Source organism: Neofelis nebulosa, chromosome 5 (assembly GCF_028018385.1).
Source record: "Neofelis nebulosa isolate mNeoNeb1 chromosome 5, mNeoNeb1.pri, whole genome shotgun sequence".
Lineage (NCBI taxonomy): Eukaryota > Metazoa > Chordata > Mammalia > Carnivora > Felidae > Neofelis > Neofelis nebulosa.
The window spans coordinates 144,515,647-144,541,927 of record NC_080786.1 but is presented as its reverse complement, the minus strand read 5'-3'; the positions used below and the strand labels follow the sequence as shown (position 1 = coordinate 144,541,927).

General features: G+C 38.2%; 1 long non-coding RNA gene across 1 annotated transcript; it reads left to right on the top strand.

Moving 5' to 3' along the window:
• Positions 1–8,981: 8,981 nt before the first annotated feature.
• On the top strand, positions 8,982–13,376 carry LOC131511460 (uncharacterized). The gene is made up of 3 exons (XR_009261538.1): positions 8,982–9,530; positions 12,324–12,407; positions 12,998–13,376. It is a non-coding gene; the product is annotated as an uncharacterized LOC131511460 (long non-coding RNA).
• The last annotated feature ends 12,905 nt before the right edge of the window (positions 13,377–26,281 follow it).

The following is a 26,281-nucleotide window of genomic DNA, read 5'->3' as shown; positions in this document are numbered from 1 at the left end:
ATTACTGTGTCCATGGAGACTTCGTCCTCCATGCATTGAGCAGATAATCTAAAATAGTACTTCTCAAACTTTAAGACACATAAAAGATCACCTAGAGAACTTGCTAACTCCTAGATTCCTGGCTCTACCTCCCAGAGCTTCAGATTAATTAAGTCTGGGGTAAGATGACCAGAAATCTGGTTTGCCTGGGACTATAGATAGGACAGGATCTGAACCCAGATCAGTCTGACCCCAGAGTTAGTGTAGTTTTAATAGGGCCATTGGACACTTTGCTGGATTTCACCATGGCAAACCCACTACCCTGGTTGCAGGAAGCATGTTGAGATTCTAGAATTAAATCTGTATGTCTAGCCCCAAAATGCTCATTTCTTGATGCGGTCCAATAACAGTTTTCACTGTTTGCCTAAAATAGGAATGCCTTGAGTACTTATTTGCCTCTACATTTAGGTATAAACCCTGGCTAAGTTTTTGCAAAGTGGAGATGAACAGAAGAGGGAATGTATAAATATCAAGGTAGAAATTCATTGGTTTTGGTTGGGACTCTTTCTAATGCAGGTGATAAAGTCCTATTCAAATCGGCTTAAGCAAAAACCTAAATTATTGGGCCATACCTCAGGGAAGAGTGCCAGAGGGAAAAGGAGCTATAGTAATGTACACCTCAGGGATTCTCCAGCATTCTCTTTCATCTCTGCTTGAGCTGCTTCTAATTATTTGTTGTTGTTTTTTTCTCTTTCATTGCTAATAGGACCTCTCCACAAAGTAAAACGATATGACTGCAGGAGGGAAAGCCCCCATCTTGAAATCCCAGTGGAGAAAAGATATTAGTCTCAAGGAAGACTTCTGACTGGCTCTTCTTGAGTCATCTGATGACCCATTGGCCCAAACACTGTTGCCAGGATGATGGAATACAGTGTGAAACTGGATGAGGCCTGGTTCACCTGTCCCATACCTTCAATGAGCGGTCAGAGGCTAGAAACCAGAGGACTTAAAATGGGTTAGCATGCTGTTCAGAAAGAAAAATAATCAAAATACTGCCACAAGGAACATTATATCACCCTGTGGGATGTGGGTGAAGAAAGAGTATTGTTATATTGTATATTTGTGTGTGTGTGTGTGTGTGTGTGTGTACACACATTTACAGATACAAAGATAGGAGAAGGAAGAGGAAGGAAGGGGAGGAGAGGGGAGGAGCAAAAAAAAAAAAAAAAAGAAGAAGAGGAAAAGAAAGATTCAGCAAAACAAAATTTGGGAGGTTTAATTTTCTCACCAACCTTGACAACCTAAGATATTTTAAGGCTGATCGATCATACTTTTTTCATTAGATATTTTTGGAGGCAGAAAAATAGTGCTAAGGCAGGAAAAGTTAATCCATTTAGTAAGGAGAAAATGGTCTTAAAATGAGGTTATATTTCATTATTTGGAATATATAATTGCAGGTCTATTTCTATGCCTGTCTACATTTCACAAATTCAGGTAAGTGGGGCTGAGGAAAATAACAGGGAGATACTGGCTCTAAAAATGGAGGCACTGATGAATGGAAGAAGCTTTGTCTAGAAGTGGGGTCAAGATGAGCCTTGCTGAAGTTCAGGCCCATGTTGAAGAAAAGAAAAATATAATTGCTAACCTCTTGGTGAGAAGCATAGTTGGTTGAGAAATTTGGATAAAAGAAAAAAGAAAGTGGGGGAAAAATTTTCAAATGAGGCTGCAGGAATAAATTAGAACAGACTTGGAGACCAATATAACAAACTCTTACCCACTGGTAAGCTCATGCTGAGGTTCTCTGACCTCCATTGCTCTTTCAGAGAAAAAAAATCTCTTTTATTAGTCGCTTCAGAATAGAGATTCTTCAGCAGAAAGACTAGAGGTCTGCAAGGTGTGTGCCTTAGGCTTTGTCCTGCCTAAGCAGAAATCCAAGGAAATTGAGGAGTCACCTGGAATTAGTGTGGACACTGAATATGTCTAATTAAGTCTGTGACACCCTTTCTCTCACTGACACTAAATCTGGGCCTCTCTAACTTGGATGTGCACACTAATCTCCTGGGGATCTTGATGGAATTCAGAATCTGATTCAGTGGGTCTTGGGTTGGGGCAAAGAATCTGCATTTGTAATGACCTTGCAAGAAATGCAGGTGCTGCTGGTCTCAAGGCCACACTTCTAAACAGTTTCAGAAGTCCGGAGGGTTTTGTAGCTAATTTGGGGCCTATCTCCCCAGTTTCCCAAGGAGGTTTGCATCATAATTAAATGCTACATCAAGGTGGACTTATTGTTGACATCCCGTGTCATGTGAGTACACTCAAGTTTATTTTGAAGCGGCATTTGGTTGGGGCTGAAGAAGTTTTCAGGGATTGAAAAGATGACCCTCCAATGAATTAAGAAAGTCAACTTACATTAACATCACATCCACAAAGGGAAGTTCCTAGGTTCCCTTTGCAGGGAAGAAATCACACACACACACACACACACACATCCCAAGAGAAATCAATGCTGCGTACAACTGGCGACGCCTGAAGCTGTCATGTTCAGCCTTTTCTAGACACTAAAATCACATGGGAACCTTTAAAACTCTTGATGCCTGGACCCCCCTCCAGGCATTCTGATGTAATTGTTCCGAGTTTAGCTCAGGCATCTGCATTACATGCATCTTATCTTCTGTTTTCTCATGCTTTGACCTCTTGAGGCTTAGTTGACTCTGGATGGACTGTCATTCCCTAGGGCTAGCTAATTCCTGCTTAGTGGACACAGTCTGGGCCACCATCCTCCACCTGTCTCGACCACCCCAGGGCCAGGTACTAGACAACTAGGGATAGCCCCTCTGTCCGGAGCATGCTGAAATTATTCAAAGGAGACAATCTTATGGCTGCTTACCCTGCCGCGCCCATTGCTTCCCACGGAAACCACCATAAAGGCTCTTGCACACGTTCCCTCTCTGCCTCTGCCTCCCGACCAACACTCTTGCTTCCTCATATGGCTCACCAGGGCCTGCGTGCCTGTTCTTCTTTGAATCTGTGAGTATAACAAGCTTCATTTTCAATGGCAGTCGTCTGCTGATCTGCTGACCTTGCCATACCTAAATAATAATAAAGCATACCTTTAAAAAAAACCTTAATGTTTATTTATTTATTTCGAGAGAGAGAGACAGAGAGAATAGGGAAGGGACAGAGAGAGAGGGAGACAGAGAAATCAAGCAGGGCTCCGCCCCATCAGTGCAGAGCCCGATGCGGGCCTTGACCTCATGAACCGTGAGATCTTGATCTGAGCCAAAATCAAGAGTGGAACGCTGAACCGTTGAGCCACCCAGGAACCCCTAAAGCATACATTTTATTTTTTTTTTTATTTTTTTTTTTTTTTTTTAATTTTTTTTTCAACGTTTTTTATTTATTTTTGGGACAGAGAGAGACAGAGCATGAACGGGGGAGGGGCAGAGAGAGAGGGAGACACAGAATCGGAAACAGGCTCCAGGCTCCGAGCCATCAGCCCAGAGCCTGACGCGGGGCTCGAACTCACGGACCGCGAGATCGTGACCTGGCTGAAGTCGGACGCTTAACCGACTGCGCCACCCAGGCGCCCCTAAAGCATACATTTTAAAATAGTGTCAACACTTTTCCGGGGTAACCATGTGGTCCTCAGTTTCAGCTAAGGTTGAAAATCGCTGCTAGGAAACAGAACAGGCCCAGCCTTATAAGTTGTCTTCAAATTAGATTAGCAAATTTTTCTTTAGAGAAGAACCACTTTCAAATAAACAGAAGCAAATGGAAAAAAAAAGCATGGCTGCACACCTGGTTGTTCCCTCCATTACTGGACTGCTGATAGGTAAGTAGATTTGGAGAACTACTTTTTTTTTTTTTTTTTTTTTGTCTTGTTTGTTTGCGTATTTAGGATAGCAAAGGCGGTTGTGAGTAAGAAAGAAAATTAAAATCAGTGTCCTGGAGCAAGAACGCTTCCCTGGTTTCTTTTTTCTTTTCTTTTTTTAATACTTATTTATTTTGGGTGGGGGGGGGGGGGAGGGTCAGAGAGAGAGAAGGAGACACAGAATCTGATGCAGACTCCAGGCTCTGAGCTGTCAGCACAGAGCCCGACGTGAGGCTCGAACTCACGAACCGTGAGATCATGACCTGAGCCGAAGTCGGACGCTTAACCGACTGAGCCACCCAGGCGCCCCCTGCCATGGTTTCTTCAATCAATTTTTAATAAAGAGAAGGTAAATTATAATGCATCGAAAATACCAAATTGCTCTGAGTATAGCAGAGAAAAATTGGCGACCCAGGCCTCACTATTCAACCTCCCTTCCACTGTTCTCCACTCACCACCACTTGTAACAAGTACCCTTCTGATTCAGAGTAATATGAGATGGAAAAAAATAATTTCTGGGTGTTTAACGTGTGGAAATTATTAAATGGAAAGTGAGGTTTTGGCCTTAGTGAGAATACGTATCATAGGCTCACCTTGTGAGATTTGGCTAATAAACTAGAAGAGAAGGGCTAAAACACTTCAGTGGAATTTGGGATCTGAGATTGTCCCAGATAGCAATGACCACGAGAAGGGAAGCTCTCATTAAGGACAGGTGTTCACTACAATTTTAGTGTTTATTCACTAAAATCACACCTAGCAACTATGAGTCGCTCAACAAATACTTATTAACTGTGGAATAATTAAGTAATAAATAGGAAAGGTCTATTGCCAAGACAAGAGCCCATAGTACAAAGAAAATATAGACAGATAGGGAACAGGTTCCAGAAACCTGACCTACTAGAGACCTGCAGCCAGTAGGCACAGCCAATAGGCACTCGTGGCTGTTGAGCACTTGAAATGGGACGACTCTGAATTGAGATGTGCTGTAAGTGTAAAACATACACTGGCTTTTGAAGACAGTACAAAAAGAGAATGCAAAATATTTCAAATAGTTTTTTAATATACTGACCTATTGGAATGATATTTTGGATTTAGTGGGTTAGATAAAATATAACCTTAAAATTTATTTCACCTGCTGCTTCTTTGTTCTAATGGAACTACAGAAAAATGTAATATTCCACTTGTGTCTCACCTCGAGGGCTCGCAGTTTCTTTCTTTTGTGTAATACTGATGCAGGTTTGTCTTTGCATCCTCCAATAGAGGCATAAACCTTTGGGCAAGTCACAAATTGCATTCATCTCACAATTTTGAAATCATGTAATAATAAATAACTCCATGTGTATTTTCTCTATACATTTATCTACATGTGTACTCTTTTTATTTTAGGGAGAGAGCGAGCGAGTGGGGGAGAGAGGCAGAAGGAGGGAGAGGGAGAATCTGAAGCAGGCTCCACATGCTCAGTGCGGAGCCCGATAGGGGCTTTTATCCCAAAACTCTGGGATCATGACCTGAGCCGAAATCAAGAGTCCAGGAGTCAGATGCTCAACCGACTGAGACACCTGGGTGCCCCTCCGTGTGTATCTTTTACATGCATATGTTTTCTAAGCATTTATCGACATACATGCTTTCTATCTCCACTTCTTCAAGTCTCAGAAAGGCAAAGATTTGTGTACCGCTACCCCGAGTACATAGAACACTGCCTGGCCTCTGGTTTGCACTCAATAAACATTTATGGAATAAGTGAATGAAGACACATCCATCCTCACTGTTCACTCATCTACCAGGGAAATCTACTGGGACTTATCAAACCATCACTAAGTCACTCTATGAGTGCTACTAACCTGAGGATTGATCTTGTGTCACCCCCAGTTTATACCCTGTCCATCGTGAACACATATTCTTTTTAAGAAAGAAAGGAAGAGAAAGAAAGAAAGAAAGAAAGAAAGAAAGAAAGAAAGAAAGAAGAAATGAAGAGACAGGAGAGAGAAAGAAAGGAAGAAAGAAAGAAAGAAAGAAAGAAAGAAAGAAAGAAAGAAAGAGAAAGAAAGAAAGAAATGAAGAGACAGAGAGAGAGAAAGGAAGAAAGAAAGAAAGAAAGAAAGAAAGAAAGAAAGAAAGAAAGAAAGAGAAAGAAAGAAAGAAAGAAATGAAGAGACAGAGAGAGAGAGAGAAAAGAAAGAAGAAAGAAAGAAAGAAAGAAAGAAAGAAAGAAAGAAAGAAAAGTAGGAAGGAAGGAAGCAAGGAAGGAGAAAAAGAGGAATAAAAAACTGAAGAAAAAAAAATCAGCTGACCTCTTTTCTTCCTAGGTAGCCTTGGGGTAAAATTTTTGGTTACAAAAGAAACAAAAAAACCTTAGTCAGTTTTGTTTTTTTTTTTTTTTGAATTGCAAGCTCACCGTGATTAAAATTTGGAAACTGTTTCAAAATGTCATTTGTAATACAAGAAGTTACATAAATTTGATCATCAGCATTTCTTCAAATTGGACCAATTAGCATCCCTTCTAATTAATGGTATGTTTAACCTTCAAATCAGCACACCGATAATCAAGTTGGAACATAACGAAACATAACAGGCATGTTTCAGAAACACAGGAGACTTGAAATGTAATGTTTGTGTGTGAGTAAAACTTAACTATTAGTATGGAATATTGTAAGTGCCAGACCTGCTTCACCATGTGGACAAAAAGCAGAAATTCTTGTACCTGTTGAGGTCAGACCACAATGGCCTTTGGTCTTCAGTCAAGCTATAAGATCTTTTGTGTCGTGCATTCCCGAATCAAGAGCCTAGCTATAGTTAAAATTAGAGTTTCATTTATAACCAAAGTTTAAACAAGTTTTAGTCGACTCAGAAGCATTTAAAAGGCTAGGGACAAACCACAGAGTAAACTTTTGCAGATGGAGTCGAAATAGTTAATAAATGAGGAAGAAAAGACAAGGTCTGCAGTGTGGGATTTCTCAACTGGCTTTGCTTCAGAGAAAAAGGCAAATCAACTGTGGAACTTTGTTCAGATCGCAGTCAGCATTTCCAATTTCAGCTTCAAAGATATGGATGGACTCAAGAAGATAAGCTTCCGACTTCCAGAATGAAATTATGAATTGTGGAAAATGCTGTAATCATCCCAAAGCAGAACCGTGGTCTGAAATGTTTAAACAAACAAACAATTGGGCGGTCACCGTAATTTATTTTAACACCTCCATCCCTACCCTGGGCCTTAGTAGCACAGATAGTCCCTTCTGTCACTCCTGACTTCCCTATTAATAGCGTCTCTGTGTGTCATATGCCTTCAAGGTCCTGCCAGTTGACAGCTAGCTTAGGTTAATCTGTATTAAAATCTTATCTCACGAGTAACAGGAAAATATTTTAATTGATGCCTTCTAGAGAACATGACTTAGCTGCCCTATGCTTGCACAGATACAGAGGGTTGGAACCATAGGTCTGGCAATCCACAGAGTAAACATAATACGTCTCTCTGGAGCATGAACCTTGCTTGAATACTGTATTTCCTCAACAAAAGCATCTGTTTTGACCCAGGCACTGGTGTAGGTACTCAAGGTGTGTCTGAAAAACACTAGTAAGTATCCGTTCCCTTGTGTGACTTATGTCTAATGGGGGGGGGGGGGGGAGTGGAGAGATAATACTAATAATTCTAAACACAGATATGTGAGGAAACACTTGGATATAAACATTTTTCAATACAATGTAAAATTTATATTTATAAAAAAGGATCACTTAAAGGAGGTCTATTTTATGCAAAGGTCCCCAGTCTACACTGCTGGTGGGCATGGGGTATGTGCAGAGGGTTTTGTTACACAGACCCTCTTCTCTGCTTTTAGAAGTGCTTTAAGGAGGGGCCTGGGTGGCTCAGTAGGTGGAGCCTCCCACTCTTGACTTTAGCTCATGTGCTGATCTCGCGGTGGTGGGATGGAACCATGCGTTGGCAGGCTGGGTGTGGAGGCTGCCTAAGATTCTCTCTCTCTCTCCCTTGGCTCCTCCCCTGCTATCTTTCTCTCAAAAAAAAAAAAAGTGTTTCAATGAGAACATTCTAGAAGACTAAATCTTAGTTCCAAGAAGTAACAATGTTGGTAGAAATTTCCAGCCGGGTCAGTGAGTCGTGTCACTCTCTACAATTGTATCGAGTGGCTTTGAGTCGCTACTTGGTCTATGCAAGAGTCACTTTGCACCTGTGAGCTGGTATTTGCCTTCGCCTAAAGAGAAATGGGCAGAGGGAAATATACAGAGTAAGGACACAGGGACAGAGGGTTCATTTTTTTGTAATAAAAAAATAGAAGCATTTAACCTTTTCCCAGAATCCTGCTTTTTTTTTTCATTGCCCCCCTCCTCAACTTCCTTGCATTGAACATAAGGAGGTATAAGATATGCTCATTGAAAACATGCTCTTCTAAGGACAACAGGGACCCAGGACCCACACTTCACTTTAGTGTGGTTTAAAAAACAACAACAAAAAAAAAAAAGTGGAGGAGGGCAGCAGGAGACGGTGTCTTGAAAGAAATGCTGCTTTGCTTGACGCGTTGGAGCCTCCTGTGACTGGAGCTTCCTTGGTATTTATTCCTCAGAGCAGTTGTCACTACGGAGCCCTCTGATCTGTGCGGTTGGAACTAATTCACATTGGTTCGTGAGACACGATCTAAGGCTACCACTCGGATGGAAGCTGAAAACTAAAACAGAAAGAATCTGAAGCACAGGCGGATGTAACGTGACGTCCACGAAGCTTTGGTTGCAGGACCCTCTGCTGACACGAGCATAAGCCACGTCCTACAGGAGCCTAGGTGCGTGCGCTCCTGGTCACCAGTCGTTGTCCAATTTGAAAACCAAGAGTAAGATATATTAACTACCCTCCGTTCAGCCTGTTAAATTTTGCCATTCCAGATCTCTACTCTGGCACGCTTCTCCTGTGTTTGGTGACACTGGAATAGCCACCAATGGTTTTGTAGCTCGTCTACAGAGGGATGCTCATTTGGGGAGGTATTTAGTTGGGGTTCCCGCGATATATTTGGGTGGCATGCACCCACCGACGCGTAGAGTGAAGTCATTGCCCGTGAACCCAGAACAGGAATGGCTTCTGCAAATATTTCTGTCACCCACTCTGCTGCTTCTCCTACTTTCCCTTCGTAGAGATCTGAGCCACAGTGTGTTTCCTGAGAGTAACGTACGTTATGACGCATGCGGGTAGTGGAGGAGAAACAAAATTTTGAAACGCGCAGAGCAAGAAGGTCGTCTGCAGTCCACAATAAACGTAGAAAATTGTAGGTGTGGGATCCGTTTCTCATAGGTATCTAGTCAAAACAGAACTTGTAGCAGAAATATTCTGAACAAACCCGGTAGCAGGTGCAATTATAAATTCAGCATACTTTGTTCTCCTAGCATTTGTCAGAATCTCTGTGTTTGTAAGTCACAAACTTATGGAATACCAAAAATTAAAAAGAAAAAACAAACAAACAAATATGCCCGTAAGTAAAGTCATACTTTACACATCTTAAGAATTCTGAAGTCTGTCTTAGAATCTCTGACGTATCTATTGTCCTCACAGTCTGGTGGTTCCTAGTGGAATAGCGTGTAATTTCACCACTGACAAAATAAAACTGGCTAAAGAAAAAAGTGTTAGTGTAACAAAAAGTCTACCCACATGAATAATAAGCATTGTGAGTTGTGTAAGAAGGATGTGAGTACACAACTATGTATCCCCAGACAATAGGGTGGCGATGTAAAATCATTTAAATTGCTCTTGTGTATGTTTTCATTTCCACTTAGTTTTGTCTTTTTTTCAGAATTATTAATTTTGTTATCCAGAATCAAATACATCAGGAAGAAAATATCCTTGTGGAAGCCAAAAACATAACCTGGAGGGAAAAAAAAGAATAAAAATGTTATATATTGATGCTTCTTAATACCTAAGTACTGAAAGTAGAAACTGGCAAAAATCATGAGGATAAGAAGTAGAATTACAGTAGTCTAGAAAATACAAATCATGAAGGTGACAAGAAGAGATAAGGAAGGTGAGGAGAATTAGGACACTGTTAATAGGAAACAAACAGCAAAAGAAAGATAAAATTATAAAGTCAGTTTGTACGGACATCAGAGCATTTAAGAGGCAGGTCCATGACTCCTTCATTTTGATGAATCCATTGACCTATGTGAGCACCATGATTTTTTATTTTGGCTTGTTACAACAAGAAATAATGTCATTCAACACCACTGAAAGGAAATCAAATGTTTTTTCAAAAACTAGACCCCGATAGTATTTATAGAGAATGAAACAAAATTTATCATATTCAAAAAAGATGCTTCTCAAACAAAAAAAAATTAAGAAAATCGAGAGTAGTCAAAATTGTGCATGATCCCAGCTACCCGAACCGAAGACCGGAGGTTGCATATGTTATTTTATTTGTAACATACAGTTAGTGAGACCAATGCTACTTAATAACTCAGACTTTCTGGATGAATATATGAAAAGCCTTCAAGACTACCCCACAAAGATTAAGGACCTGTTCACTTGGATTTCATGTAAATAAAGTAAAATATGCGAGGACACTGTCTTAAACACAAGAAAGAACAGAAACTCTTTTGAGTAGTTGCAGTGACGACATTCTTAAGTTAAAGAGACTTGTCCTTCAGAAATTACATGCGAAATTGCAATCTTTAAGTAAGGAAAACATTAGGAATAATTTCAAGTTAATTGCTGAATTGAATTATTTTTGCACAAGCACTGGGAAATGTCACAATGGACAAGATCTAACTTATTTACCCAAGAGAATGGATCAAAATAATCAGAGACCCTTTTACAATGAAGCAGCGGATAAAATAAATAAACCAGACATCAAGTGTCACTGCACTGTGGTAGATTCTACAGAGGTTATAAACACAGGTTATCGATAATTATTGGAAGTTTCTGTTACGGCAGAAAACCCTCTATGGGATTTTAACCTCTTCACCAACTTATGACTGTATACCTGTGATGTTATTCAACAAAATGAAACTAGTCCTAGACGATTATACTCCATCACTGAACGACATTTTAAAGTTTGTAGGACATAATCTTTGGAGACAGACCTGATCCCCCAGTGCCCAAAGCTGTTTATTACTTCATTATTTTGCAACCTTTATACGTTGTCTCCACAGGTCTTGTCAATGGGGCATTGTAAACCCCTTGCCAGATTTTTGGAGTTTTGTTTGTTGGTCTATTTTAGGAGTCTCAACTGTGATAAGATGGCCTGCACTTTATGAAGCTGTTGTCAAATTTAAAGAACTCTAACATATGGTTTGAATACTTGAAAGCAGACTAAACACACTAAGGTGCAAAAGTTTATTCCAGAATGGTGAAGCTGAAATGCATTATTTACATTTGGAAAGTTATTTTGGGGATATTTTGATCAAATAAGTAAGTGATTACAGAGTCCTGACCTGGATACATATGAAGAATACCTTATTTGTCACCTTTAGGTCTGTTTATTTATTTTTTATTTTTTTAACGTTTATTTATTATTGAGAAACAGAGAGAGGCAGAGCGTGAGCATGGGAGGGGCAGAGAGAAGCGGAGACACAGAATCCGAAGCAGGCTCCAGGCTCCAAGCTGTCAGCACAGAGCCCCATACGGGGCTCGAACTCACAAATCACGAGATCATGACCTGAGCTGAAGTCAGACGCTTAACTGACTGAGCCACCCAGGTGCCCCTCTTTAAATCTGTTTATTAAAACATTGGGAAAAACACACATAAGATGAGCCAAAAATGACATAAAAGAACTGAGGGATGGGGGCGCCTGGGTGGCGCAGTCGGTTAAGCGTCCCACTTCAGCCAGGGCACGATCTCGCGGTCCGTGAGTTCGAGCCCCGCGTCAGGCTCTGGGCTGATGGCTCGGAGCCTGGAGCCTGTTTCCGATTCTGTGTCTCCCTCTCTCTCTGCCCCTCCCCCGTTCATGCTCTGTCTCTCTCTGTCCCAAAAATAAATAAAAAACGTTGAAAAAAAAAATTTAAAGAACTGAGGGATGTAACTAATATAAATTTTGTTGATACAATAAAAAACTGAGCAAGAATGTTCAGACTGTATTAAAAAATAATTAAATGATGAAAAGTTTTAAACAGAAATAATGAATAGCTCTTGAACTGTTTGATGATCCAATTAATGAATGCTGCTGATTGACACGAAATATTGATGCTGTAATTGACATTGTAATGAGAACATTGATGAAAACATTGGAATGAAATCCGTTGATGTGATTTCATGTATGTCATTGATTTAAAACATATGTCAATGTACAAGAGCACATGAAATGCCCTGAAATCATACAGTTAACATAAGAAGAAAGTTTGTCAGAACTTTTCGCAGAAGTGACAAAAATCTAAAAAATTTAAATGGGGCTGCCAGTAACAAATTGTGAAAATGAAATAAAATTGGCCAAATTATAAGTAATAAAAATAAGAGTCAATCATGCTAAAGATAAACTATTCTCTCCACAGAAAATGATATGCTGAGATTATTGTCATCCGAAGAGGGAATCAAAACATATAGTAGCCAAATTATGTAGAAAAAGTATTAAGCAGGTGAGTCAGGAAGTTTATTAATAAAACATATTATGTTTTCTGGGAGAGGGGATCTGCTATATTTTTAGCAGCTACTAGCCTTGAAAACATGTAATTTGTTGATTTTATTATTCCAGGAAAGCATCTAAGTTTACCCATAATTTTGCATTATTTTTCTTAAAAAGAGATCCTCCTATTGCTTGAGTATTAAGTTCTACAAAAACCTGGATCCTCTCTGGATTCTGAGAGTTTGGACAACCTTAGTTCATAGTGGCACATTTCAGACAATTACCCATTTTGGCCCCAGACTTCAGGGAAACCATTTTCAGGGCAGAAGATTTTCTTCAAAGGTGCTTTACAAAGTCCAAAAGGAGGAGCTTAGTTCACAGATCTTGTACTGCCTCATTTTTTCCTACCCTGGGCACAATCATGGCTCTGGCTCCTGGTGGCCTCCTCTCCACAATGGGTCAGGAGAGGACATATTTACCTTTAATAGGAAGCTTGTGATGTTTTCACTTGGATGAAAGTACTCTCTTTAATTTGTACAGTCTGCTGACTCTCCAACCCAATTGTGAAATGCTTGACTCTTCCTTTCTTCTTTTATCTTGCAGCACCATAGGACCCTGAGATCCTTACCTCAAGGACAAGTGGCTATTATCAGTGCAGGATGCAGAAAAAGCATGCACGTGAAATTAGAAAGCAGTACGAGGACTTTGAAAAACAAATCCTCAGTTATCCACATATGAATTCATTCATACAGCCTATAGGCTATATGCTGAAAACCTCTTATGTTCCAGGGCAGATGTGAGAAAACCAAAAATAGTATTCAGCTTCGAGCCTTGGTACAAGGAACCAATGACTACAGAGGTCCTGGATTTTGAACAAATGATGTAGTGTGACTAATGAAAGTAACACCAAGGTGTTTGTCCTTTCTGTGTCTCTCTTTTCATTAACCTGCCCTCTTTATTCCTCTAGAAACCCTTCTGGCCAATGAGTCAGAATAATAAGCTAGATTGTATTAAAGTCAACTTGGCTAATCTTGAAATGACATTTCCAGATGCTGCTTGCTTCTTTCTCCTCTATTTTGTTTTCAGATATTTGTCCCAACTGCTGTCCCAGCTGAGTAATAGCACCCCCAGGAACCACTATGAAATTTTTGGCTACAAACCAGAGGCAATAATCACACAGATGCAATAGCTTTCTATGGAACTCTACATGAGTTTCCCCTTTGCTTCCACTTTGGTCACTGTGTACCTTGGTGTGTTAGTATCCCCTCCACTTTGTCTCATATCTAGAGTTTCAGGAAAAATGACGAGTGGCTTTTACCTGATTCTTCAAACTCCCTGTCTGAATTTTCACTTACCTGTGCTGTTCACAGTTGCAAAAGGTCTAACTCATGTAATAAATCCCTACCCCTTAATACTAATAATGGCGCTGATTCCCTTAGTGAATTCTAACCAATAAATACAGTGATTGGCTCCAGACGTGGTTCCAGAATAGAACCTTAAAGATGGGAATCTGTAACTGGTTTTCTCATCTGGCTACATATAAAGATATTAATTCCTTTGTTTCCATAGTAAATAGTAAACTGGCAGTCCATGACATGCACTGGCAAACAATATGTAAATTATTCCTCATAGTCACTTATGATCAAGTGTCTTTAGAAAAGCGTGTCTCTGTATGACAAAGTAGCTAATATTTTAGGGTCACTAAAGAGCATAAAAACTTTGGGTTTGGTTGGTGCTTTTAAATATGCTGGAGACCTAAGAAAAAGAAAATGATGAGCTCAAGGCTTTAATTACCCAGATGAAAGTCTGATTATAAATCATAATGCTTCTGTAACTACCCTAAAATAAATCCCATGTCCTGGAACTGCAAGGCAAAGATTTAAAAAACAATGTGTCTCTTATGTTAAATTTAGGGCATTAAAAAGGTGGAACCATTCAAGAAAATGGAATGGGGTCATACACACAGCTTCTGCTGGGACTGGACACCCTAATCCCGACTTGGTAAACACTCTTTTCCAGGGGAAGCAGGCTTTTCTTCCCTGGTTTGATGAGGTTAGTCTCCCTTTGTCTGAAAAACCTGTAACAGCCTCCAAGGATGTAGTTTCCTTGCAGGGACACTTCTCCGTGAAGACACACCCTCACCACCTGTTTTGCTTACCAGCTTAATTGAGATATAGCCTACATACCTTACAACTCACTCAAGGTATGTGTTTTTCAGGGACTTTTAGTTTATTTACAGAGTTGTTCAACCATTTCCACATTAGATTTTGTAATATGTCATGACTCCAGAATGAAACCCCAAATACTTAGTTTCTATCCCTCCAATTCCTCCTTCTCTCCGACCCAACACTAGGCAGCTGTTAGTCTATTCTCTGTCTCTATAGATTTACCTATTCTAGACATTATGTATAAATGGAACCATAGAATACATGATCCCCTTTGACAGAATTCTTTCACTTAGTATAATGCTTCCAGGGCCCCTCCATGTTGTAACATGTATCAGGTCTTCATTTCTGCCTGTTGCTGAGTAATATTCCATTTTATGGCTTTAGCACATTTTACTTATGGACATCAGTTAACGGACATTGGATTGTTTCAACTTCTTGGTTTTTATGAATAATTCTGCTATAAATATGTGTGTACAATTTTTTGTGTGGACCTATGTCTCCATTTCTTTTGGGTATGTACCTAAGAGTGAAATTGCTAGATCACATGATATCCATAGGCTTAGGGAAATTACGATACTGAATTTGGTTTATTGTGAGATCTACTTACACATCCTTTAACCACCTTTCTTAAGAGATGCTGGAGGACACTGTCTTTGCAGTGGCTTTGAGAAATACATTGGTGAGCCTCCTTGAAGACTGCTGCAGTAACTATTCTCTCCTAGCCGAGAATGAGAGAATAAATTGCTACCACCAAATTGAGTTCTCTAAATTCGATGGGTATAATGTGTCTTGGAGTAGTAGGAGCCAAGTGTTCAGTTGTTAGGGCAAAGGTGGGCAGTGTTATCAGAGAATATCAGAGAGTTATCAGAGAATATCAGTGAGTATCAGAGAAAAAACAGTAACCAAAATGGTTTGACCTCCAGAGAATACTGATGTTAGTTAATCGGTCATCGTGTCTCCAACAATGAAATAGGAGGGCCGCTATTTAAACTACTATTATTAGTGGAAAAGCTCTAGGTCTTAGGAACAGAAGATTGATTTAAATCAGCACAACAGGGACTCAAAGGACCTCACCCAATTCTAAGTCTTGAGTCAGCTCATAGTTCCAGAGCCTGTTGAATAAAAGAGAAACTTTGTCACCCCAAGGAAGAGTCCTGCTAATATTACCAACATGTTATGCTATAAATATCCCTCCTAGCATTTCCCAGAGAACTTCAGATGACTGTGCATAGGCCAAGGGAAAATAACTAGGCTCTCAGTGATTGTTTGGTCACTGGCTCTGAACCAACTAACACCTGGAAATCTAAAATGTCATTGTGGTTGGGCGCCTGGGTGTCTCAATCCGTTAAGCGCCTGACTTGGGCTCAGGTAAGGATCCCACAGCTAGTGAGTTGGAGTCCCGCGTGGAGCTCTGTGCTGACAGCTCAGAGCCTGGAGCCTGCTTCAGATTCTGTGTCTCCCTCTCTGCTGCTCATGCTCTGTCTCTCCCTCTCTCTTTCAAAAATAAATAAACATTAAAAATGTTTTTTAAATGTCGTTGTGGTTTACTGATTACAATGGGGATATATGGAAGTGAGTTGATTAGTGGAGTTTGGATTTAATTATATCTATCTGTAGGCCAAAGGGGTCCCCAAACCAAACCCATGGTTATTTTCTAGTTCTGGGTTGCATGGTTGGGATAGACATATTGGGCAACTGGCAGAATGCCTACATTGATTTCTTGACCTGTGAAGTGAGAGGTATTATAATTAGAAAAACCTGGTGGAAGCCACTGGAACTGCCTCTACTTACCAGGATAGCAAACTAAAGGCAGTACCGTATTTCCAAGATTAAGTCCACCATCAAGAACTCGACGGATTCAGGGATAATACTTCCTACCACATCTCTATTCAACTTACCTAACTGGTGTACAAGGAAGACAGATGGATCTTGCAGAATAAAATCGATCAGTGTAAATTTTATCAGGTTGTGATTCCAATGCAGCTGCTGTTCCAGATATGTTTATTGTTGTTGTTGTTATTGTTGTTGTTAATGGACCAAATGAACATATCCCCAGAACCTGATAGGAACCTATTGATCTGTTGAATGATTTTTCTGTTAGTAAAAAATCATCGAAACTGGTTTGCATCCCTCTAGCAGAACTAAAAATATACCTTCACAATCTCACTTCAAGGCTACTATCAACTCTCCAGGCTTCTGTGATTGTCCAGTATACAGGGAACTTACTGAAAAACTTCTTGACACATATACCTGAAGTATTGGAAAATATACCTAGCATATCCAGAGGTATACTAGATTCAGATTAGTTTTTACCCAGCAGTTACTAAATTTGCCATGATTCTAGTATCAGAGCATATGTATTTAGTTACTAGGTTGAATTAGATGTTTCTGAGCACAACTTTTAAAGTGTATTCTTCCTCAGTGGTTTGTCAGTGTTTATTATATTAGAGATGTACAGAAAGCTTGACTTTGGTCACAGATTTGGCCAACATCTGCTTTTCAGCTTCAATTTTAGTCTCAACCTTCAGTCTGAAGATCTGGATGCCAATTCCAATGCCATTTCTGCCTACCTGATCTGACTTTTGCATGATTAATTATCCATCATAGCATATTTGGTCACCAAATATTAATCAGAGAAAGCACTAGTAATGTAAACAAAGCATTTTATTTAGATTTATTAATAATATCTGATTCTTTCCATATAAACTTAGTAAATACTTTAGTTGTAACCTGGACTAAAAAAATCTTATTTTTTGTTTTTTATATTTCTAGTCTCTTGCTCACAGTTAAAGTATAATGATTATTATTATGAGAAAAAAATGATTTTTGTGAACACTACTGTTTTAATAATAACATTGGATGAAAAACATTCAAAAAGTTAAATATGGAAATAAAACTCTTACTATTACAAAAATAGGAAAAAGCACATAAACTACATAACTTTAAGAATAATGCATTATTTTGAGCCAGCAAATATATGTAAAATCTAAATAATAATACATGATAGAATAACAGCTTTGGTATAAAGATGTAATCTTATGAAGTTGCTTGTTATACTAGTATTTATGTGGCACAAAATAAACTTTAAGGATTCTTTTTATTGTTAAATTTATTAAGCTTATTTCATGTTATTTAGAATGAATTATTAAGATCATGAATCTTAAAAGCCCTACGGGGAATTTTTCATACCCCATAAAGATACATTAGAAGCAGAATATCAATTTTGTTATCTAAAAGTTTTATAATAAGAAAAAACTCCAAAATGATAAGTAAATATCACCCATGAAAGATCATCTTCTATGTAAGTGTCAGTAAAAATATAAGGAATTTAAAGACGTGAAGAAAGTGGGAGAAAAAAATGAGGAAATCAAAATTCATTTTGTTCCCACTGATTCAGCTGGTTTTTACAAGATTTTATAAAAAATATTTAAAAAGAAAATTCCATATTATTTCGAGTCTGTGGAGGCCAAATATTTAAACAAAAAGCTTGACAGAATTATTGCTACCAACTCTCAACAATTCAGTAATTGAAAAATAAAGACTATTCTTTTTACACGGTTTTAAGCTAATAATTATAGGTATAATGTACTTTCAGAAAAGAAGTATGTTACTTTGCAATGAGTCTATTCAAAATTTTGGAGAATTTCAGATTAGCTCTTTGTCTATGGCTATGGAATTTGGCCATCCAAGTAGTAACTGGTGACTAAATAAACATAGTTATTTGCAGCAATAAATCCTGAAAGTTGTAGGTCAAGTCCATTGTGTCAACTTTCCTTCTCCTGGGGACACTGTGATTTCCTTCTGCATCACAAATGCGTGCACTGCTGGAAGTATTGCTTTCTTGAATAGGGTCCAGTTCCACATATGCCTGTGCCTATGAATGCCACCACGGGAGATTTTTATACTCTTTTTCAGCTCGTGCTGGGAAAATAATGTCTTCTCCAGTAAGTCCTGTATCCAGACTTGCTGCCATGTCAGAAAACTCTTTTTTCCCTTTTGGTTATTTTCCATATGTCACCATTAAAATCTCTGTAACTGCATCTTTGGTGTTTAAAGCAGTCTGTTTTCAAATAAAACAAAAACAAACCAAAAAACAAACTCACCATGATTTTGACTTGAATTTTTGTATGCATAATAAACGTTTTCATTTTTATATTTACTTTCATTTATTCAATAAATTTATTGAACGTCTATTATATACCAAGTACCTTCTCCCTTGTGACAGATGAAGAAACTGAGAGTCAAAAATATCACTAAGCTACTTGGTCCAGAGTACAGACTAGAATCCAAATTTGAATCTTAGTTTCTATCAAGTTCAATGATCTCTGCCTTTTAATTGTAGTGTCTAGTCCATTTGCATTTAATATAATTGTTGATGTAGTTGAAGTCTAGTAGATTGCTATTTGTTTTCTATTTATACCCTTGGTTCTTGATTTATGGGGCTTCTGTTTATGCAAAATTTTTAATAAAAATGATTGTTCTAGAGATTTCAATACATATCCTCATTTTACCGTACTTTATTAATACTATAAATTAAATACTATATCCCTTCAAATATATTGTTAGAATCTTAGAAGTGTGTAATTTTATCCTCCCGTTCTTTGTTTCTTTGGAATTTTTTCATATATTTACTTGTAACAATATCAGCCCACAATATATTATATTTTTAAATGCTATTTGTGTTTTAAAGACATTAAGAGAATTAAGTAAGTTATATTTATCCACGTAATTAACATTTCCAATGATTTTAGTTCAATCCTGTATTTTGGAGTTTAAATCAGCTGTAATTTTCATTCAGTTTGAAGTATTTCATTTAGCATGTTTTGTACTACAGGTATGCTGTCATTTTTGGAGGAATTTTTCTCTGGAACAGAATTATGTGATAAAATTTTTCCTTTCTCTTATTCCTTATATCTTTCCTTTCTTATACTTCCAAATTTTGCATCCCATTGTCTTCCACTTTCCATAATTTCTGATGAAACATCAACAATATTTCTTTGCAGTAGTTTTACTGGATTTTTTTTTCTCCTTTCACATTCTTCTTAGATAGTCTATTTATCTTTAATTTCAAAAATTTAGCTACAATGTCCACAATTATAGTTTTGTTTGTACTTATTCTGATTGGTAGTTAAGATCTTTTAAACTATAGGGTTTCAGTTTTTAACCAATTTTAGAAAACTTTGGTCATAACTTCTTTACACATTTTTATTTTTTTTAATTCTTTTACCTCTTTTTTACATATTTTTGGCCACACTTACATATATATTCACCCACTTAATATAGTATCACAGGTCACTGCTACCCTAATCATTTTTTTTTTGGTCAGTCTTGTTTATCTCTTTATGCTTTTTTAGTATTGAATTATAAGAATTATGAATTCTTCTTTAGCACTCAATTTTCTGATAAACTGGTCAATGAATGTTTTTTTACTTCATTTATTATATTTTTCAATTCCAGTACTTCCACCTAGTTATTTCCCAGCTCCAATCTCTTTTTTTATTATTATTATTTTTAAATTTTGAGGCAGAGAGAGACAGAGCATGAGCAAGGGAGGGGCAGAGAGACAGGGAGACACAGAACCCGAAGCAGGCACCCCCGCACCCGGTACCCGGTACCTAGCATAGGGCCCAATTCGGGGCTCGAACTCGACAACGAGAGATCATGACCTGAGCCGAAGTGGGACGCTCAACCGACTGAGCCACGCAGGCGCCCCATTCACAGCTCCAATTTCTTTGTTGAAATGCTCATCTCTTGTCTACGACCGTAACACACTGAACATACCCGATCTTGTCTGAAACCTTCGTCTCTTCTTTTGTTACCCTCATGTTTTCCTGTTAATTCTTCAACGTATTTGTGGTGGTTGTTTTAAGTTTCTGGTCAGATACTTCTAAAATATGGGTCATCCGTAGATTTGCTTCTATTGAGTCTTTTATTTCTTGATTATGGGTGAGACTTTTCTACTTCTTCACATCTCCAAGCTTTACTGTATTCCAGATATTGTGTATAAAAGAACAGCAGAAAGAAAATATAATTTGTTTGGCTTGATTTGGTTTTATTATTTTCCCAAATAATGCATATATATTGGGTAGGGTGAAGTGGCAGCCATTCAGATTTCTCTAGATAGGAGTGTAAATAGGGCTTAACTGAAGTTTTCAGTACATGAATTTCTCCTTTCTGATAGTTTTATTTGTATTAAGTTATCATTGCTGCCACTGAGGGACAGAACACTTTGACTTTTTCTTTTTTTAATCTGAGAAGAATTTTAGCTCCATTTCAAGTTGTTTTGGTTCTTAAAAAAAAAATCAACAGTTTTAGGGACCTGAAATCTAAACACTGTAAGGTTCTGAATTCTCTGCTTTCAGTCTCTCCTGGACTATTGTTTTGACAAAATTCTGCAGTGGTGTGGAGCTGGGCAGAGAATTCCATGACTGAGATTTATTTTTTATTTAGTGTCCTTCTAGAGCCAAATATATTCTGCTTGCCTACTCTATCATCAAAAACGTGGCCAATTTTTCTGCATCACTGTAAAGTATCCCAGTCTAAGGTAGACTGGCTTCTCCCCATAACTGTTTCCAGGCACAGGAGCTTTCGTGGCTTTCTATTCATCTATCAGGAGTTTTTTTTTTTTTTTTCTGGAATTCAGTCTCCCAAGGTGTCTTTACATCTACCCTTTTTCTTTCATCCTATACAAAATATAGTTTTTATTTTATTCAGTTATTTCTCTTGTTGGTACCATGCATCAAAGGTATTTCATGTCCTTTTTACATCTTAATTTGAAAAGGAAGGGAAATATTCTATTTTTCCAACTTGAGCAGACTGAATATAATCACAATAATCTTGATAATCTTATGTTTTTGTTTTTTTATACATATAATTTTATTTTTAAATGTGGAGTCACTCCTTCTAAATCTTGGACTAATTATTTTACTTTTCTAAATACTTTTACATTTAAGTCTTCATTTGATAATGTGTATGTTTTATAAAAGTTGTATTTTAAGTATACATATGACTTTACCTGGGGCACCTGGGTGGCTCATTCGATTAAGCATCCAATTCTTGATCTCAGCCCAGGTCCTGATCTCATGGTTGCGAGTTCAAGACCTGAATTGGGCTGTGCACTGGGCATGAAGCCCACTTTAAAAAAAGACCACACACACAAAAAAACAAAAACAACAAAAACAAAAACAAAAACAAAACAAAACAAAAAACCCATATGACTTTATCTAACAAAGCAGAACTAAAATTTCCATCTATAGTTTCACCTTTAAAAAGTATAATTCCAAAACACACACAGATGCATACAGGTCACTTTTAAAACAGCCAGAAACTGGGGAGCCTGGGTGGCTCAGTCAGTTGAGCATCTGATTTTGATTCAGGTCATGATCTCACAGTTCATGAGTTCAAGCCCCATGACGGGTTCTGTACTGACAGCTCAGAGCCTGGACCCTGCTTCGGATTCTGTGTCTCCCTCTCTCTTTGCCCTTCCTCCATTAATATTCTGTCTCTCTCTCAAAAATAAATAAACACTAATAAAATAAGATAAAATAGCCAGAAACTCATTATATCTACTCAGGTACTGATGGAAATGACAAGTAGGCATACCAAATAAAAGTAAATTTAGGGCAAGAACAAGGGGAAATTTTAATTAAAATGAACCTAGATAGTCACAAATAAAATAATCTACTACATACAGAATTAATGTCATTAAAATATCTCACCAATAAAGAAAGATTCAATAAGGTAGACACACATGAAAATTTGTTGTATATTATTTTGATAATAACTCCTCCAGAATTCGGTTAAATGAAAGAAAAAACAATTAAAGAACTAACAAATGTTGAAACTTGTATGGATTATTAAGGTTTAAAGAAAGAACCTTAAGATACAACAAGGAGACATGAGGGTTGAATTTTGCACAAAGGTAGATGTGTTGGCCCAATCATGTAGAGGAACAAATTCTGACCTGAGCCTCTGACTACAGACATAAACGTATTTGCTATGACTCAAAACCAGATTAGCTATGAATGACAGTCATCACTTTGTTTGAAGTACTCAACAAAATGGGTAAATACATGGAAGCCCAGGATGTAATATTACAGATTGCTTTTTCAAGATTTATCATAATTAATGTTTTTATTTGTCAATAGAGTAAGATATCAAACATTTACATATGCCTAACTACTAGGGAATCCGATAAATACTTGGCTTTTATTAAATAGATTCTAATATTAAAAAGGATTGACTTTAGGAGAAATCCTTCAGAATAATGACGTCCAGGCTGGAGTCTGTCAGATTGTTTTAAGTCAAGAGACATGTGTTAATAAATAGCAAAAGTACAGAGGATGTAGTTATAATGTCATAGCTAAGGATTTAGACTCAAGAATCAGACTGCCTGGGTCCAAATCTGGGCCGTATCTGCATGATCTTGGGCATGTTATGTGACCTGTGTTTCACTTTCCTTATCTGTAAAGTGGAGATTATAATATTATCAACCTCGCAGAATTAGTGCAAAAAAGATCAAGTAAGTTAATATGGTATATTCAAAACATCTGAAATAGTGCTTGGAACATAGTAGGTATTACATATTTTTTATTATTATTACCATTATTATTATTAATTAGTATTATTAGGTATATCCAAATCCTGAAAATGGCAAAATACATGGTAAAAAAAAGTTCTATTGCTTGTATTGTCAATAAATTCTAAAATTTCTTTCTCCCACAGCAAATAAAACTTTCATATTTGGCCTAGTCAGGAATCTAGAACAAACCAAAATCTTTGATTAACTGTTAAGGTATTTTGAGTAAGAACTGGGCAAATATTGTGGGTTCTCCACGTCGGCATCAAGCTTCCAGATTTAATTTCACTCCAGGATCCGTGAGTGAGAAAATTTCCTAGACCATATTTTATTACGAATTAAGTGACAAACATTCTTTGATCTGAATTATTTATCTTTCTAAGTAGATAAAAGCTGCATTCTTCAGTGGTTATATGCAGAGAACTGCAAGATGCCAGGTGTCGAAGAAGCGAGGAGCTTTTCTCTGTATGGCTGGGGCAAGCTGATTGATCCCCATGTCTTCTGATAAATTCTTCTCACCGCTGTACTGTTGAGGGGGAAAGGGAGAAGAACTTTTTACCAACTTTGCAATCCTTGGCTAAAAAAACCATTCTTCTGTGAAGCAATTTGAAGGCACCTCTTTTTCTTCAATATGGTTCTTTACGCAAGTCGATAATTGGTTTCTCCCAAGTTACCAAAATCTAACTTGGCCTTGACGTTGAAAACTTATTACGATGTACCAAGACCACCTCTATGCCCCCAGGTCAGGTCTTAGCAAGCGGAAAGCAAAGTATGGCAACATTAACAGTTATTGGCATTCTTTTTCTCTAATACAAACTATGAGAGACCCACTCCTGGTGACCTAGTCAATAAACAGCACCCTGGTTTCAAATACGGTGTAAATTCTCTCATTACTTATGTAGTAAGGAAACTACATGAAATGTTGGGAACCTGAAGTCCTCAAATACAGATGATACACAACAGAAAAGCAGCGTTAATTTGCGGTCCTTCGCTTGGGATGTTAAGAAGAAAAGCATCTTCACCGTCCATGTGCCTTCTGCACGTCAGGCTTAACAGTGGATCTGGTATCAGAGTCTGTATTCATTTCAAACAAGGCAAACACAGTGCATAAACTGAGCCAGGCCCACAGAGATTACATCTGTCATATTTGGAAGGAAAAATAAACAATCAAATAAGCAATGTCAACCAAAAGCCTTCGTGAGATAGAAATTAAGAATGCACAGTTTAATTTAACGGCCACTGGCACACATTGCCTTTTTTTTTTTTTTTTTTTTTGCCTGAGTAGCATAAATAACATAGTCAGTCAGTACGTGTTAGATATTTTCCAGAGAATTTTGATTCCATCTGTGATGCTGCCTAGAGGTTCAGGAGGGATGACTGAGAGATCAGGAAAGCATCTGTGGGAGACAGATCCTCGGATTCCTTGTTTTCTTGGCCCCGCAAGGTAACAGGGTGTACACATTGTTTTCATTTTGAAAGTACCAGTACCTGGGAAGGACAACCAGTGATATAGAAGAAAGCAGGCTTTGTGAGAGACCCAGATGCACATCATGTATGAGGCCAGTTAGAGAAACAGTTAAAATTTCAGCAGACTAATAGTTTACTTTTTTGCTGTCCCCTTGCTAAATGCTTCAAGGCTTCCCTTATCTGAGTGTCATCAGATCTCATAACCCTTGAGTGTCGAAATCTCCCCATCCCTGTTGGCCACAAACTATTGGAAAGGATCTCGGGTTTTATTCCTGTATGAAAGGAAGACTGTACTTTTGATGTGCTAAGGAACTAAAGAACTCGACCCTCTGCTTTCAAGTTGCGACTCCCTTTCTTCCCAAAGGCAGTTCCTAGTAAACAATCAAGTCATTTGAAAATTCTGGGTCCATATTCTCCATAACAGTTCAAAACATTTAGAGTCAGTGGGTGATGTATTCAAATGTCAGTCTGAGACAGAAAAGAATTATACTTTGTATGTTTATTTTCTTTCAGCTTTTCATTGTATAGGTAGTTTTTAAAGGTACGTTTACCTTCTGGTGAGCTAAATATTAGGAATGTTTAATGAGTCTGCAAATATCTCTCATTGTGCACAATGGTAATTTTTGAGAGTGACTTTCTTGCAAAGTAAATTGAGTCAACAATAAGGACATTAGCATAGATAATGGGTTCACACTGGCTTCTGTTTGTGTCAGCTCTCCCATTGAAGGGGAAACTGGTTGTGTTTGACAGTTCAATCTAGAAATAAATAAATTCTAAGTGCTCATATTTCGCTGGACTCTCTGAACAGAAAGAAATTTAATTTGGAGGAAATGCCTGCCTTAAAAAGCATCTCCCCTCTTGACAGTTGAGGTCTGCTGAACTGTCACTCCCCCTTCTCTCCAGCCCCTTCTCTTCTGAATACTAAGAACTGAAATTATCATTAATTTCATGTTTATTTAAAACCATGGAAAACCCTGGGGACTCCTAATATTTATTGACAGCTACCCTGTGGGCCACAGGCAGGGATTCAGAGAAGGGCCCTTTGGAGGGCACTTGGGTGGCTCAGAGGGTTAAGCGTCTGACTCTTGATTTCAGCTGAGGTCATGACCTCATTGTTTGTGAGATCAAGCCCCATATTGGGCTCTGTGCTGACAGCACAGAGCCTGCTTGGGATTCTTTTTCTCTCCCCCTCTCTCTGTCCCTCTGCAGCTCATGCTGTCTCTCTCTTTCTCTTCTCTCTCAAAATAAATACATCAACTTAAAAAAAGGGGGGATACCCTTTGATCAACACACACCACAGCAGAGATGAGGGGACTGTGTCTACAGTGCATGGACAGGGGTCAGCATTTTTTTTAGGTAGGCCTGGACAACTCAGCTCTTTTTTTAATAATTATTATGGAAAAGAAGTCTCACTTGCAGAGGCCTCTATTAATCTGGTTTGGAGCATTCTAAATTGGAGGACACCAGTCTCTGAGTGGAAATGTTGCAAAAGAAGGGTTCGAAAACTATGCTTGGTGCTGTAGAAGAAAACTAGAAGGCACAAAATACATCCTCTGCTCCCTAGGTATAAAATAATAGTACATATGTTGAATACAAGTCACACAAGGCCCTAAGGTACAAAATGGCTCGGTGATATTGGTGGAAGTAATCCACGGCTGCCTGTTCTCTTCAACT